Raw genomic sequence first — 14,111 nt, forward strand, 5'->3', positions numbered from 1 at the left:
TAGTTAAAGCTTACAGCACCTGGCATTCCCACGTAGTCTCCCATCCAAGTACTAACCAGGCCCAAGCCTTCTTAGCTTCTGAGATCAGACAAGTTTGGGCAATCTTCAGCTGGCATCTCTGTAAGCAAACTCTGCTTGAAAATCTTGGACTTTAAACAAAAGGGCTTTGAGAACATTATAAAGTGCGAAAACTCCCGCTTTACTATCAAATTATGATGGAGAAAAGGCAAAAAAAGCTAACAAAGCCATGTAAATACTTTCATTTTAAAAGTTTTTCAATAGTTAAAGCTTACAGCACCTGGTATTCCCAGGTAGTCTCCCATCCAAGTACTAACCAGGCCCAAGCCTTCTTAGCTTCTGAGATCAGACAAGATTGGGCATTCTTCAGCTGGTTTGTCCGTACACAAACTCTGCTTGAAAATCTTAAACTTTAAACCAAAGGGGCTTGAACACATATCAAAGAGTGAAAACTCCCGCTTTACTGTCAAATTATGATGGAGAAAAGGCAAAAAGTTGGAGTGGTAAGCTTTTATTTGCAATACAACAAATAAAGTGCACACCTTCTAGAGGCAATGCAATACTGGGTCGATGAATGGAGCGGATGGAGCAGGCCCTATTGCCGACTCCCTGTTCTAAAAATCCGCTTAATATGACATATCAGATATTAAATTGACATCAGGGTGCGTAGCACCTGAAGGCCGAGGGCTGGAAAATCCCACCTAATCGATTCAGCTCCAAGCCTGTGAATGATCGTTGTAGAGCACACACAGACAAAGAAACCTGAAGAGAAGTTTAAAAAAAAAAAAAAAAAAAAAGAAAAAATGCGGGAAAACGTATCAAAGAAAGAAAATACCCCTTAACTTACTTAAAAAAAGGTAACAAAGTGATGTAAATACTTTCATTTTAAAAGTTTAACAATAGTTAAAGCTTACAGCACCTGCCATTCCCACGTAGTCTCCCATCCAAGTACTAACCAGGCCCAAGCCTTCTTAGCTTCTGAGATCAGACAAGATTGGGCAATCTTCAGCTGGCATGTCTGTAAGCAAACTCTGCTTGAAAATCTTGGACTTTAAACAAAAGGGCTTTGAAAACATTATAAAGTGCGAAAACTCCCGCTTTACTGTCAAATTATGATGGAGAAAAGGCAAAAAAAGCTAACAAAGCCATGTAAATACTTTCATTTTAAAAGTTTTTCAATAGTTAAAGCATACAGCACTTGGTATTCCCAGGTAGTCTCCCATCCAAGTACTAACCAGGCCCAAGCCTTCTTAGCTTCTGAGATCAGACAAGATTGGGCATTCATTAGCTGGTTTGTCCGTACACAAACTCTGCTTGAAAATCTTGAACTTTAAACCAAAAGTGCTTAGAAAAGATTATAAAGTGCGAAAACTCCCGCTTTACTGTCAAATTATGATGGAGAAAAGGCAAAAAAAGCTAACAAAGCCATGTAAATACTTTCATTTTAAAAGTTTTTCAATAGTTAAAGCTTACAGCACCTGGTATTCCCAGGTAGTCTCCCATCCAAGTACTAACCAGGCCCAAGCCTTCTTAGCTTCTGAGATAAGACAAGATTGGGCATTCTTCAGCTGGTTTGTCCGTACACAAAGTCTTCTTGAAAATCTTGAACTTTAAACCAAAGAGGCTTGAACACATATCAAAGAGTGAAAACTCCCGCTTTACTGTCAAATTATGATGGAGAAAAGGCAAAAAAAGCTAACAAAGCCATGTAAATACTTTTATTTTAAAAGTTTTTCAATAGTTAAAGCTTACAGCACCTGGTATTCCCAGGTAGTCTCCCATCCAAGTACTAACCAGGCCCAAGCCTTCTTAGCTTCTGAGATCAAACAAGATTGGGCATTCTTCAGCTGGTTTGTCCGTACACAAACTCTGCTTGAAAATCTTGAACTTTAAACCAAAAGGGCTTGAACACATATCAAAGAGTGAAAACTCCCGCTTTACTGTCAAATTATGATGGAGAAAAAAGGCAAAAAGTTGGAGTGGTAAGCTTTTATTTGCAATACAACAAATAAAGTGCACACCTTCTAGAGGCAATGCAATACTGGGTCGATGAATGGAGCGGATGGAGCAGGCCCTATTGCCGACTCCCTGTTCTAAAAATCCGCTTAATATGACATATCAGATATTAAATTGACATCAGGGTGCGTAGCACCTGAAGGCCGAGGGCTGGAAAATCCCACCTAATCGATTCAGCTCCAAGCCTGTGAATGATCGTTGTAGAGCACACACAGACAAAGAAACCTGAAGAGAAGTTTAAAAAAAAAAAAAAAAGAAAAAAGGCGGGAAAACGTATCAAAGAGAGAAAATACCCCTTAACTTACTTAAAAAAGGTAACAAAGTGATGTAAATACTTTCATTTTAAAAGTTTAACAATAGTTAAAGCTTACAGCACCTGCCATTCCCACGTAGTCTCCCATCCAAGTACTAACCAGGCCCAAGCCTTCTTAGCTTCTGAGATCAGACAAGATTGGGCAATCTTCAGCTGGCATGCCTGTAAGCAAACTCTGCTTGAAAATCTTGGACTTTAAACAAAAGGGCTTTGAAAACATTATAAAGTGCGAAAACTCCCGCTTTACTGTCAAATTATGATGGAGAAAAGGCAAAAAAAGCTAACAAAGCCATGTAAATACTTTCATTTTAAAAGTTTTTCAATAGTTAAAGCATACAGCACTTGGTATTCCCAGGTAGTCTCCCATCCAAGTACTAACCAGGCCCAAGCCTTCTTAGCTTCTGAGATCAGACAAGATTGGGCATTCATTAGCTGGTTTGTCCGTACACAAACTCTGCTTGAAAATCTTGAACTTTAAACCAAAAGTGCTTAGAAAACATTATAAAGTGCGAAAACTCCCGCTTTACTGTCAAATTATGATGGAGAAAAGGCAAAAAAAGCTAACAAAGCCATGTAAATACTTTCATTTTAAAAGTTTTTCAATAGTTAAAGCTTACAGCACCTGGTATTCCCAGGTAGTCTCCCATCCAAGTACTAACCAGGCCCAAGCCTTCTTAGCTTCTGAGATAAGACAAGATTGGGCATTCTTCAGCTGGTTTGTCCGTACACAAAGTCTTCTTGAAAATCTTGAACTTTAAACCAAAGAGGCTTGAACACATATCAAAGAGTGAAAACTCCCGCTTTACTGTCAAATTATGATGGAGAAAAGGCAAAAAAAGCTAACAAAGCCATGTAAATACTTTCATTTTAAAAGTTTTTCAATAGTTAAAGCTTACAGCACCTGGTATTCCCAGGTAGTCTCCCATCCAAGTACTAACCAGGCCCAAGCCTTCTTAGCTTCTGAGATAAGACAAGATTGGGCATTCTTCAGCTGGTTTGTCCGTACACAAAGTCTTCTTGAAAATCTTGAACTTTAAACCAAAGAGGCTTGAACACATATCAAAGAGTGAAAACTCCCGCTTTACTGTCAAATTATGATGGAGAAAAGGCAAAAAAAGCTAACAAAGCCATGTAAATACTTTCATTTTAAAAGTTTTTCAATAGTTAAAGCATACAGCACTTGGTGTTCCCAGGTAGTCTGCCATCCAAGTACTAACCAGGCCCAAGCCTTCTTAGCTTCTGAGATCAGACAAGATTGGGCATCCATTAGCTGGTTTGTCCGTACACAAACTCTGCTTGAAAATCTTGAACTTTAAACCAAAAGTGCTTAGAAAACATTATAAAGTGTGAAAACTCCCGCTTTACTGTCAAATTATGATGGAGAAAAGGCAAAAAAAGCTAACAAAGCCATGTAAATACTTTCATTTTAAAAGTTTTTCAATAGTTAAAGCTTACAGCACCTGGTATTCCCAGGTAGTCTCCCATCCAAGTACTAACCAGGCCCAAGCCTTCTTAGCTTCTGAGATCAAACAAGATTGGGCATTCTTCAGCTGGTTTGTCCGTACACAAACTCTGCTTGAAAATCTTGAACTTTAAACCAAAAGGGCTTGAACACATATCAAAGAGTGAAAACTCCCGCTTTACTGTCAAATTATGATGGAGAAAAGGCAAAAAGTTGGAGTGGTAAGCTTTTATTTGCAATACAACAAATAAAGTGCACACCTTCTAGAGGCAATGCAATACTGGGTCGATGAATGGAGCGGATGGAGCAGGCCCTATTGCCGACTCCCTGTTCTAAAAATCCGCTTAATATGACATATCAGATATTAAATTGACATCAGGGTGCGTAGCACCTGAAGGCCGAGGGCTGGAAAATCCCACCTAATCGATTCAGCTCCAAGCCTGTGAATGATCGTTGTAGAGCACACACAGACAAAGAAACCTGAAGAGAAGTTTAAAAAAAAAAAAAAGAAAAAAGGCGGGAAAACGTATCAAAGAAAGAAAATACCCCTTAACTTACTTAAAAAAAGAAAACAAAGTGATGTAAATACTTTCATTTTAAAAGTTTAACAATAGTTAAAGCTTACAGCACCTGCCATTCCCACGTAGTCTCCCATCCAAGTACTAACCAGGCCCAAGCCTTCTTAGCTTCTGAGATCAGACAAGATTGGGCAATCTTCAGCTGGCATGTCTGTAAGCAAACTCTGCTTGAAAATCTTGGACTTTAAACAAAAGGGCTTTGAGAACATTATAAAGTGCGAAAACTCCCGCTTTACTATCAAATTATGATGGAGAAAAGGCAAAAAAAGCTAACAAAGCCATGTAAATACTTTCATTTTAAAAGTTTTTCAATAGTTAAAGCTTACAGCACCTGGTATTCCCAGGTAGTCTCCCATCCAAGTACTAACCAGGCCCAAGCCTTCTTAGCTTCTGAGATCAGACAAGATTGGGCATTCTTCAGCTGGTTTGTCCGTACACAAAGTCTTCTTGAAAATCTTGAACTTTAAACCAAAGAGGCTTGAACACATATCAAAGAGTGAAAACTCCCGCTTTACTGTCAAATTATGATGGAGAAAAGGCAAAAAAAGCTAACAAAGCCATGTAAATACTTTCATTTTAAAAGTTTTTCAATAGTTAAAGCTTACAGCACCTGGTATTCCCAGGTAGTCTCCCATCCAAGTACTAACCAGGCCCAAGCCTTCGTAGCTTCTGAGATAAGACAAGATTGGGCATTCTTCAGCTGGTTTGTCCGTACACAAAGTCTTCTTGAAAATCTTGAACTTTAAACCAAAGAGGCTTGAACACATATCAAAGAGTGAAAACTCCCGCTTTACTGTCAAATTATGATGGAGAAAAGGCAAAAAAAGCTAACAAAGCCATGTAAATACTTTCATTTTAAAAGTTTAACAATAGTTAAAGCTTACAGCACCTGGCATTCCCACGTAGTCTCCCATCCAAGTACTAACCAGGCCCAAGCCTTCTTAGCTTCTGAGATCAGACAAGATTGGGCAATCTTCAGCTGGCATGTCTGTAAGCAAACTCTGCTTGAAAATCTTGGACTTTAAACAAAAGGGCTTTGAAAACATTATAAAGTGCGAAAACTCCCGCTTTACTGTCAAATTATGATGGAGAAAAGGCAAAAAAAGCTAACAAAGCCATGTAAATACTTTCATTTTAAAAGTTTTTCAATAGTTAAAGCTTACAGCACCTGGTATTCCCAGGTAGTCTCCCATCCAAGTACTAACCAGGCCCAAGCCTTCTTAGCTTCTGAGATAAGACAAGATTGGGCATTCTTCAGCTGGTTTGTCCGTACACAAACTCTTCTTGAAAATCTTGAACTTTAAACCAAAGAGGCTTGAACACATATCAAAGAGTGAAAACTCCCGCTTTACTGTCAAATTATGATGGAGAAAAGGCAAAAAAAGCTAACAAAGCCATGTAAATACTTTCATTTTAAAAGTTTTTCAATAGTTAAAGCTTACAGCACCTGGTATTCCCAGGTAGTCTCCCATCCAAGTACTAACCAGGCCCAAGCCTTCTTAGCTTCTGAGATAAGACAAGATTGGGCATTCTTCAGCTGGTTTGTCCGTACACAAAGTCTTCTTGAAAATCTTGAACTTTAAACCAAAGAGGCTTGAACACATATCAAAGAGTGAAAACTCCCGCTTTACTGTCAAATTATGATGGAGAAAAGGCAAAAAAAGCTAACAAAGCCATGTAAATACTTTCATTTTAAAAGTTTAACAATAGTTAAAGCTTACAGCACCTGGCATTCCCACGTAGTCTCCCATCCAAGTACTAACCAGGCCCAAGCCTTCTTAGCTTCTGAGATCAGACAAGATTGGGCAATCTTCAGCTGGCATGTCTGTAAGCAAACTCTGCTTGAAAATCTTGGACTTTAAACAAAAGGGCTTTGAAAACATTATAAAGTGCGAAAACTCCCGCTTTACTGTCAAATTATGATGGAGAAAAGGCAAAAAAAGCTAACAAAGCCATGTAAATACTTTCATTTTAAAAGTTTTTCAATAGTTAAAGCTTACAGCACCTGGTATTCCCAGGTAGTCTCCCATCCAAGTACTAACCAGGCCCAAGCCTTCTTAGCTTCTGAGATCAGACAAGATTGGGCATTCTTCAGCTGGTTTGTCCGTACACAAACTCTTCTTGAAAATCTTGAACTTTAAACCAAAGAGGCTTGAACACATATCAAAGAGTGAAAACTCCCGCTTTACTGTCAAATTATGATGGAGAAAAGGCAAAAAAAGCTAACAAAGCCATGTAAATACTTTCATTTTAAAAGTTTTTCAATAGTTAAAGCATACAGCACTTGGTGTTCCCAGGTAGTCTGCCATCCAAGTACTAACCAGGCCCAAGCCTTCTTAGCTTCTGAGATCAGACAAGATTGGGCATCCATTAGCTGGTTTGTCCGTACACAAACTCTGCTTGAAAATCTTGAACTTTAAACCAAAAGTGCTTAGAAAACATTATAAAGTGTGAAAACTCCCGCTTTACTGTCAAATTATGATGGAGAAAAGGCAAAAAAAGCTAACAAAGCCATGTAAATACTTTCATTTTAAAAGTTTTTCAATATTGAAAATCTTAAACTTTAAACCAAAGGGGCTTGAACACATATCAAAGAGTGAAAACTCCCGCTTTACTGTCAAATTATGATGGAGAAAAGGCAAAAAGTTGGAGTGGTAAGCTTTTATTTGCAATACAACAAATAAAGTGCACACCTTCTAGAGGCAATGCAATACTGGGTCGATGAATGGAGCGGATGGAGCAGGCCCTATTGCCGACTCCCTGTTCTAAAAATCCTCTTAATATGACATATCAGATATTAAATTGACATCAGGGTGCGTAGCACCTGAAGGCCGAGGGCTGGAAAATCCCACCTAATCGATTCAGCTCCAAGCCTGTGAATGATCGTTGTAGAGCACACACAGACAAAGAAACCTGAAGAGAAGTTTAAAAAAAAAAAAAAAAAAAAAAAGAAAAAAAAGCGGGAAAATGTATCAAAGAAAGAAAATACCCCTTAACTTACTTAAAAAAAGCTAACAAAGCCATGTAAATACTTTCATTTTAAAAGTTTTTCAATAGTTAAAGCTTACAGCACCTGGTATTCCCAGGTAGTCTCCCATCCAAGTACTAACCAGGCCCAAGCCTTCTTAGCTTCTGAGATAAGACAAGATTGGGCATTCTTCAGCTGGTTTGTCCGTACACAAAGTCTTCTTGAAAATCTTGAACTTTAAACCAAAGAGGCTTGAACACATATCAAAGAGTGAAAACTCCCGCTTTACTGTCAAATTATGATGGAGAAAAGGCAAAAAAAGCTAACAAAGCCATGTAAATACTTTCATTTTAAAAGTTTTTCAATAGTTAAAGCTTACAGCACCTGGTATTCCCAGGTAGTCTCCCATCCAAGTACTAACCAGGCCCAAGCCTTCTTAGCTTCTGAGATCAAACAAGATTGGGCATTCTTCAGCTGGTTTGTCCGTACACAAACTCTGCTTGAAAATCTTGAACTTTAAACCAAAAGGGCTTGAACACATATCAAAGAGTGAAAACTCCCGCTTTACTGTCAAATTATGATGGAGAAAAAAGGCAAAAAGTTGGAGTGGTAAGCTTTTATTTGCAATACAACAAATAAAGTGCACACCTTCTAGAGGCAATGCAATACTGGGTCGATGAATGGAGCGGATGGAGCAGGCCCTATTGCCGACTCCCTGTTCTAAAAATCCGCTTAATATGACATATCAGATATTAAATTGACATCAGGGTGCGTAGCACCTGAAGGCCGAGGGCTGGAAAATCCCACCTAATCGATTCAGCTCCAAGCCTGTGAATGATCGTTGTAGAGCACACACAGACAAAGAAACCTGAAGAGAAGTTTAAAAAAAAAAAAAAAGAAAAAAGGCGGGAAAACGTATCAAAGAAAGAAAATACCCCTTAACTTACTTAAAAAAAGGTAACAAAGTGATGTAAATACTTTCATTTTAAAAGTTTAACAATAGTTAAAGCTTACAGCACCTGCCATTCCCACGTAGTCTCCCATCCAAGTACTAACCAGGCCCAAGCCTTCTTAGCTTCTGAGATCAGACAAGATTGGGCAATCTTCAGCTGGCATGTCTGTAAGCAAACTCTGCTTGAAAATCTTGGACTTTAAACAAAAGGGCTTTGAGAACATTATAAAGTGCGAAAACTCCCGCTTTACTATCAAATTATGATGGAGAAAAGGCAAAAAAAGCTAACAAAGCCATGTAAATACTTTCATTTTAAAAGTTTTTCAATAGTTAAAGCTTACAGCACCTGGTATTCCCAGGTAGTCTCCCATCCAAGTACTAACCAGGCCCAAGCCTTCTTAGCTTCTGAGATCAGACAAGATTGGGCATTCTTCAGCTGGTTTGTCCGTACACAAAGTCTTCTTGAAAATCTTGAACTTTAAACCAAAGAGGCTTGAACACATATCAAAGAGTGAAAACTCCCGCTTTACTGTCAAATTATGATGGAGAAAAGGCAAAAAAAGCTAACAAAGCCATGTAAATACTTTCATTTTAAAAGTTTTTCAATAGTTAAAGCTTACAGCACCTGGTATTCCCAGGTAGTCTCCCATCCAAGTACTAACCAGGCCCAAGCCTTCTTAGCTTCTGAGATAAGACAAGATTGGGCATTCTTCAGCTGGTTTGTCCGTACACAAAGTCTTCTTGAAAATCTTGAACTTTAAACCAAAGAGGCTTGAACACATATCAAAGAGTGAAAACTCCCGCTTTACTGTCAAATTATGATGGAGAAAAGGCAAAAAAAGCTAACAAAGCCATGTAAATACTTTCATTTTAAAAGTTTAACAATAGTTAAAGCTTACAGCACCTGGCATTCCCACGTAGTCTCCCATCCAAGTACTAACCAGGCCCAAGCCTTCTTAGCTTCTGAGATCAGACAAGATTGGGCAATCTTCAGCTGGCATGTCTGTAAGCAAACTCTGCTTGAAAATCTTGGACTTTAAACAAAAGGGCTTTGAAAACATTATAAAGTGCGAAAACTCCCGCTTTACTGTCAAATTATGATGGAGAAAAGGCAAAAAAAGCTAACAAAGCCATGTAAATACTTTCATTTTAAAAGTTTTTCAATAGTTAAAGCTTACAGCACCTGGTATTCCCAGGTAGTCTCCCATCCAAGTACTAACCAGGCCCAAGCCTTCTTAGCTTCTGAGATAAGACAAGATTGGGCATTCTTCAGCTGGTTTGTCCGTACACAAAGTCTTCTTGAAAATCTTGAACTTTAAACCAAAGAGGCTTGAACACATATCAAAGAGTGAAAACTCCCGCTTTACTGTCAAATTATGATGGAGAAAAGGCAAAAAAAGCTAACAAAGCCATGTAAATACTTTCATTTTAAAAGTTTTTCAATAGTTAAAGCTTACAGCACCTGGTATTCCCAGGTAGTCTCCCATCCAAGTACTAACCAGGCCCAAGCCTTCTTAGCTTCTGAGATAAGACAAGATTGGGCATTCTTCAGCTGGTTTGTCCGTACACAAAGTCTTCTTGAAAATCTTGAACTTTAAACCAAAGAGGCTTGAACACATATCAAAGAGTGAAAACTCCCGCTTTACTGTCAAATTATGATGGAGAAAAGGCAAAAAAAGCTAACAAAGCCATGTAAATACTTTCATTTTAAAAGTTTAACAATAGTTAAAGCTTACAGCACCTGGCATTCCCACGTAGTCTCCCATCCAAGTACTAACCAGGCCCAAGCCTTCTTAGCTTCTGAGATCAGACAAGATTGGGCAATCTTCAGCTGGCATGTCTGTAAGCAAACTCTGCTTGAAAATCTTGGACTTTAAACAAAAGGGCTTTGAAAACATTATAAAGTGCGAAAACTCCCGCTTTACTGTCAAATTATGATGGAGAAAAGGCAAAAAAAGCTAACAAAGCCATGTAAATACTTTCATTTTAAAAGTTTTTCAATAGTTAAAGCTTACAGCACCTGGTATTCCCAGGTAGTCTCCCATCCAAGTACTAACCAGGCCCAAGCCTTCTTAGCTTCTGAGATCAGACAAGATTGGGCATTCTTCAGCTGGTTTGTCCGTACACAAAGTCTTCTTGAAAATCTTGAACTTTAAACCAAAGAGGCTTGAACACATATCAAAGAGTGAAAACTCCCGCTTTACTGTCAAATTATGATGGAGAAAAGGCAAAAAAAGCTAACAAAGCCATGTAAATACTTTCATTTTAAAAGTTTTTCAATAGTTAAAGCATACAGCACTTGGTGTTCCCAGGTAGTCTGCCATCCAAGTACTAACCAGGCCCAAGCCTTCTTAGCTTCTGAGATCAGACAAGATTGGGCATCCATTAGCTGGTTTGTCCGTACACAAACTCTGCTTGAAAATCTTGAACTTTAAACCAAAAGTGCTTAGAAAACATTATAAAGTGTGAAAACTCCCGCTTTACTGTCAAATTATGATGGAGAAAAGGCAAAAAAAGCTAACAAAGCCATGTAAATACTTTCATTTTAAAAGTTTTTCAATATTGAAAATCTTAAACTTTAAACCAAAGGGGCTTGAACACATATCAAAGAGTGAAAACTCCCGCTTTACTGTCAAATTATGATGGAGAAAAGGCAAAAAGTTGGAGTGGTAAGCTTTTATTTGCAATACAACAAATAAAGTGCACACCTTCTAGAGGCAATGCAATACTGGGTCGATGAATGGAGCGGATGGAGCAGGCCCTATTGCCGACTCCCTGTTCTAAAAATCCGCTTAATATGACATATCAGATATTAAATTGACATCAGGGTGCGTAGCACCTGAAGGCCGAGGGCTGGAAAATCCCACCTAATCGATTCAGCTCCAAGCCTGTGAATGATCGTTGTAGAGCACACACAGACAAAGAAACCTGAAGAGAAGTTTAAAAAAAAAAAAAAAAAAAAAAAAGAAAAAAAGCGGGAAAATGTATCAAAGAAAGAAAATACCCCTTAACTTACTTAAAAAAAGCTAACAAAGCCATGTAAATACTTTCATTTTAAAAGTTTTTCAATAGTTAAAGCTTACAGCACCTGGTATTCCCAGGTAGTCTCCCATCCAAGTACTAACCAGGCCCAAGCCTTCTTAGCTTCTGAGATAAGACAAGATTGGGCATTCTTCAGCTGGTTTGTCCGTACACAAAGTCTTCTTGAAAATCTTGAACTTTAAACCAAAGAGGCTTGAACACATATCAAAGAGTGAAAACTCCCGCTTTACTGTCAAATTATGATGGAGAAAAGGCAAAAAAAGCTAACAAAGCCATGTAAATACTTTCATTTTAAAAGTTTTTCAATAGTTAAAGCTTACAGCACCTGGTATTCCCAGGTAGTCTCCCATCCAAGTACTAACCAGGCCCAAGCCTTCTTAGCTTCTGAGATCAAACAAGATTGGGCATTCTTCAGCTGGTTTGTGCGTACACAAACTCTGCTTGAAAATCTTGAACTTTAAACCAAAAGGGCTTGAACACATATCAAATAGTGAAAACTCCCGCTTTACTGTCAAATTATGATGGAGAAAAAAGGCAAAAAGTTGGAGTGGTAAGCTTTTATTTGCAATACAACAAATAAAGTGCACACCTTCTAGAGGCAATGCAATACTGGGTCGATGAATGGAGCGGATGGAGCAGGCCCTATTGCCGACTCCCTGTTCTAAAAATCCGCTTAATATGACATATCAGATATTAAATTGACATCAGGGTGCGTAGCACCTGAAGGCCGAGGGCTGGAAAATCCCACCTAATCGATTCAGCTCCAAGCCTGTGAATGATCGTTGTAGAGCACACACAGACAAAGAAACCTGAAGAGAAGTTTAAAAAAAAAAAAAAGAAAAAAGGCGGGAAAACGTATCAAAGAAAGAAAATACCCCTTAACTTACTTAAAAAAAGGTAACAAAGTGATGTAAATACTTTCATTTTAAAAGTTTAACAATAGTTAAAGCTTACAGCACCTGCCATTCCCACGTAGTCTCCCATCCAAGTACTAACCAGGCCCAAGCCTTCTTAGCTTCTGAGATCAGACAAGATTGGGCAATCTTCAGCTGGCATGCCTGTAAGCAAACTCTGCTTGAAAATCTTGGACTTTAAACAAAAGGGCTTTGAAAACATTATAAAGTGCGAAAACTCCCGCTTTACTGTCAAATTATGATGGAGAAAAGGCAAAAAAAGCTAACAAAGCCATGTAAATACTTTCATTTTAAAAGTTTTTCAATAGTTAAAGCATACAGCACTTGGTATTCCCAGGTAGTCTCCCATCCAAGTACTAACCAGGCCCAAGCCTTCTTAGCTTCTGAGATCAGACAAGATTGGGCATTCATTAGCTGGTTTGTCCGTACACAAACTCTGCTTGAAAATCTTGAACTTTAAACCAAAAGTGCTTAGAAAACATTATAAAGTGCGAAAACTCCCGCTTTACTGTCAAATTATGATGGAGAAAAGGAAAAAAAAGCTAACAAAGCCATGTAAATACTTTCATTTTAAAAGTTTTTCAATAGTTAAAGCTTACAGCACCTGGTATTCCCAGGTAGTCTCCCATCCAAGTACTAACCAGGCCCAAGCCTTCTTAGCTTCTGAGATAAGACAAGATTGTCCGTACACAAAGTCTTCTTGAAAATCTTGAACTTTAAACCAAAGAGGCTTGAACACATGTAAATACTTTCATTTTAAAAGTTTAACAATAGTTAAAGCTTACAGCACCTGGCATTCCCACGTAGTCTCCCATCCAAGTACTAACCAGGCCCAAGCCTTCTTAGCTTCTGAGATCAGACAAGTTTGGGCAATCTTCAGCTGGCATGTCTGTAAGCAAACTCTGCTTGAAAATCTTGGACTTTAAACAAAAGGGCTTTGAGAACATTATAAAGTGCGAAAACTCCCGCTTTACTATCAAATTATGATGGAGAAAAGGCAAAAAAAGCTAACAAAGCCATGTAAATACTTTCATTTTAAAAGTTTTTCAATAGTTAAAGCTTACAGCACCTGGTATTCCCAGGTAGTCTCCCATCCAAGTACTAACCAGGCCCAAGCCTTCTTAGCTTCTGAGATCAGACAAGATTGGGCATTCTTCAGCTGGTTTGTCCGTACACAAACTCTGCTTGAAAATCTTAAACTTTAAACCAAAGGGGCTTGAACACATATCAAAGAGTGAAAACTCCCGCTTTACTGTCAAATTATGATGGAGAAAAGGCAAAAAGTTGGAGTGGTAAGCTTTTATTTGCAATACAACAAATAAAGTGCACACCTTCTAGAAATTGTAAGGTTCCCGGCAGGACCAGGCCTGTCCCAGCAGGGGACATCCTGACACCTCAGAAAAACCACGAGAACCAGGAAACGTAATCGATCCCACAGACTATTCTCTACCAAATGGTCACAAGATCAAAGATTGACCCCCACGGACAATTATTACCAAATGGTCACGAGAACGGGTGGATGAGATCTCTCCCACAGATTCATCATCCTGAGGATGGCGGGAAAGCCCCTCTCACCTCTGGGGGAAGCAGAAAGGTTCCTTGAGTGTTTAACTTGAGTACAATATATATATGGAGGTATCATGACAATACATGCGTGTTTAGATTGATTTTCATTGGCTCAATGTCCCCTGTCACATAAATTAAACAGATATAAGATACAACAAATATGTTATTACTAAAACCAAATCATAAACAACATCAAAGATCTCCAACACTTGAGGGGGTCGTATAGTGACCCCCCCAAAGTGACCCAGATCGAGGATACAAAAGGGAAGGTGACATGCCGTT

The 14,111-nt window shown here is 38.6% G+C and overlaps 19 pseudogenes; all 19 read right to left on the reverse strand.

Moving 5' to 3' along the window:
• Window positions 1-286: 286 nt before the first annotated feature.
• Window positions 287-405, reverse strand: LOC114777508 (uncharacterized; annotated as a pseudogene).
• Window positions 406-925: 520 nt separating this feature from the next.
• Window positions 926-1,044, reverse strand: LOC114777541 (uncharacterized; annotated as a pseudogene).
• Window positions 1,045-1,763: 719 nt separating this feature from the next.
• LOC114777527 (uncharacterized) lies at window positions 1,764-1,882 on the reverse strand (annotated as a pseudogene).
• A 516-nt stretch (window positions 1,883-2,398) lies between these two features.
• LOC114777538 (uncharacterized) lies at window positions 2,399-2,517 on the reverse strand (annotated as a pseudogene).
• Window positions 2,518-3,795: 1,278 nt separating this feature from the next.
• Window positions 3,796-3,914, reverse strand: LOC114777528 (uncharacterized; annotated as a pseudogene).
• A 513-nt stretch (window positions 3,915-4,427) lies between these two features.
• On the reverse strand, window positions 4,428-4,546 carry LOC114777487 (uncharacterized; annotated as a pseudogene).
• A 160-nt stretch (window positions 4,547-4,706) lies between these two features.
• Window positions 4,707-4,825, reverse strand: LOC114777509 (uncharacterized; annotated as a pseudogene).
• A 439-nt stretch (window positions 4,826-5,264) lies between these two features.
• Window positions 5,265-5,383, reverse strand: LOC114777492 (uncharacterized; annotated as a pseudogene).
• A 718-nt stretch (window positions 5,384-6,101) lies between these two features.
• Window positions 6,102-6,220, reverse strand: LOC114777493 (uncharacterized; annotated as a pseudogene).
• Window positions 6,221-6,380: 160 nt separating this feature from the next.
• LOC114777510 (uncharacterized) lies at window positions 6,381-6,499 on the reverse strand (annotated as a pseudogene).
• Window positions 6,500-7,727: 1,228 nt separating this feature from the next.
• On the reverse strand, window positions 7,728-7,846 carry LOC114777529 (uncharacterized; annotated as a pseudogene).
• A 516-nt stretch (window positions 7,847-8,362) lies between these two features.
• LOC114777488 (uncharacterized) lies at window positions 8,363-8,481 on the reverse strand (annotated as a pseudogene).
• Window positions 8,482-8,641: 160 nt separating this feature from the next.
• LOC114777511 (uncharacterized) lies at window positions 8,642-8,760 on the reverse strand (annotated as a pseudogene).
• A 439-nt stretch (window positions 8,761-9,199) lies between these two features.
• Window positions 9,200-9,318, reverse strand: LOC114777494 (uncharacterized; annotated as a pseudogene).
• Window positions 9,319-10,036: 718 nt separating this feature from the next.
• LOC114777495 (uncharacterized) lies at window positions 10,037-10,155 on the reverse strand (annotated as a pseudogene).
• A 160-nt stretch (window positions 10,156-10,315) lies between these two features.
• Window positions 10,316-10,434, reverse strand: LOC114777512 (uncharacterized; annotated as a pseudogene).
• A 1,862-nt stretch (window positions 10,435-12,296) lies between these two features.
• On the reverse strand, window positions 12,297-12,415 carry LOC114777539 (uncharacterized; annotated as a pseudogene).
• A 626-nt stretch (window positions 12,416-13,041) lies between these two features.
• Window positions 13,042-13,160, reverse strand: LOC114777531 (uncharacterized; annotated as a pseudogene).
• Window positions 13,161-13,320: 160 nt separating this feature from the next.
• LOC114777513 (uncharacterized) lies at window positions 13,321-13,439 on the reverse strand (annotated as a pseudogene).
• Between the last annotated feature and the right edge of the window lie 672 nt (window positions 13,440-14,111).

This window comes from Denticeps clupeoides, unplaced genomic scaffold (genome assembly GCF_900700375.1).
Source record: "Denticeps clupeoides unplaced genomic scaffold, fDenClu1.1, whole genome shotgun sequence".
Lineage (NCBI taxonomy): Eukaryota > Metazoa > Chordata > Actinopteri > Clupeiformes > Denticipitidae > Denticeps > Denticeps clupeoides.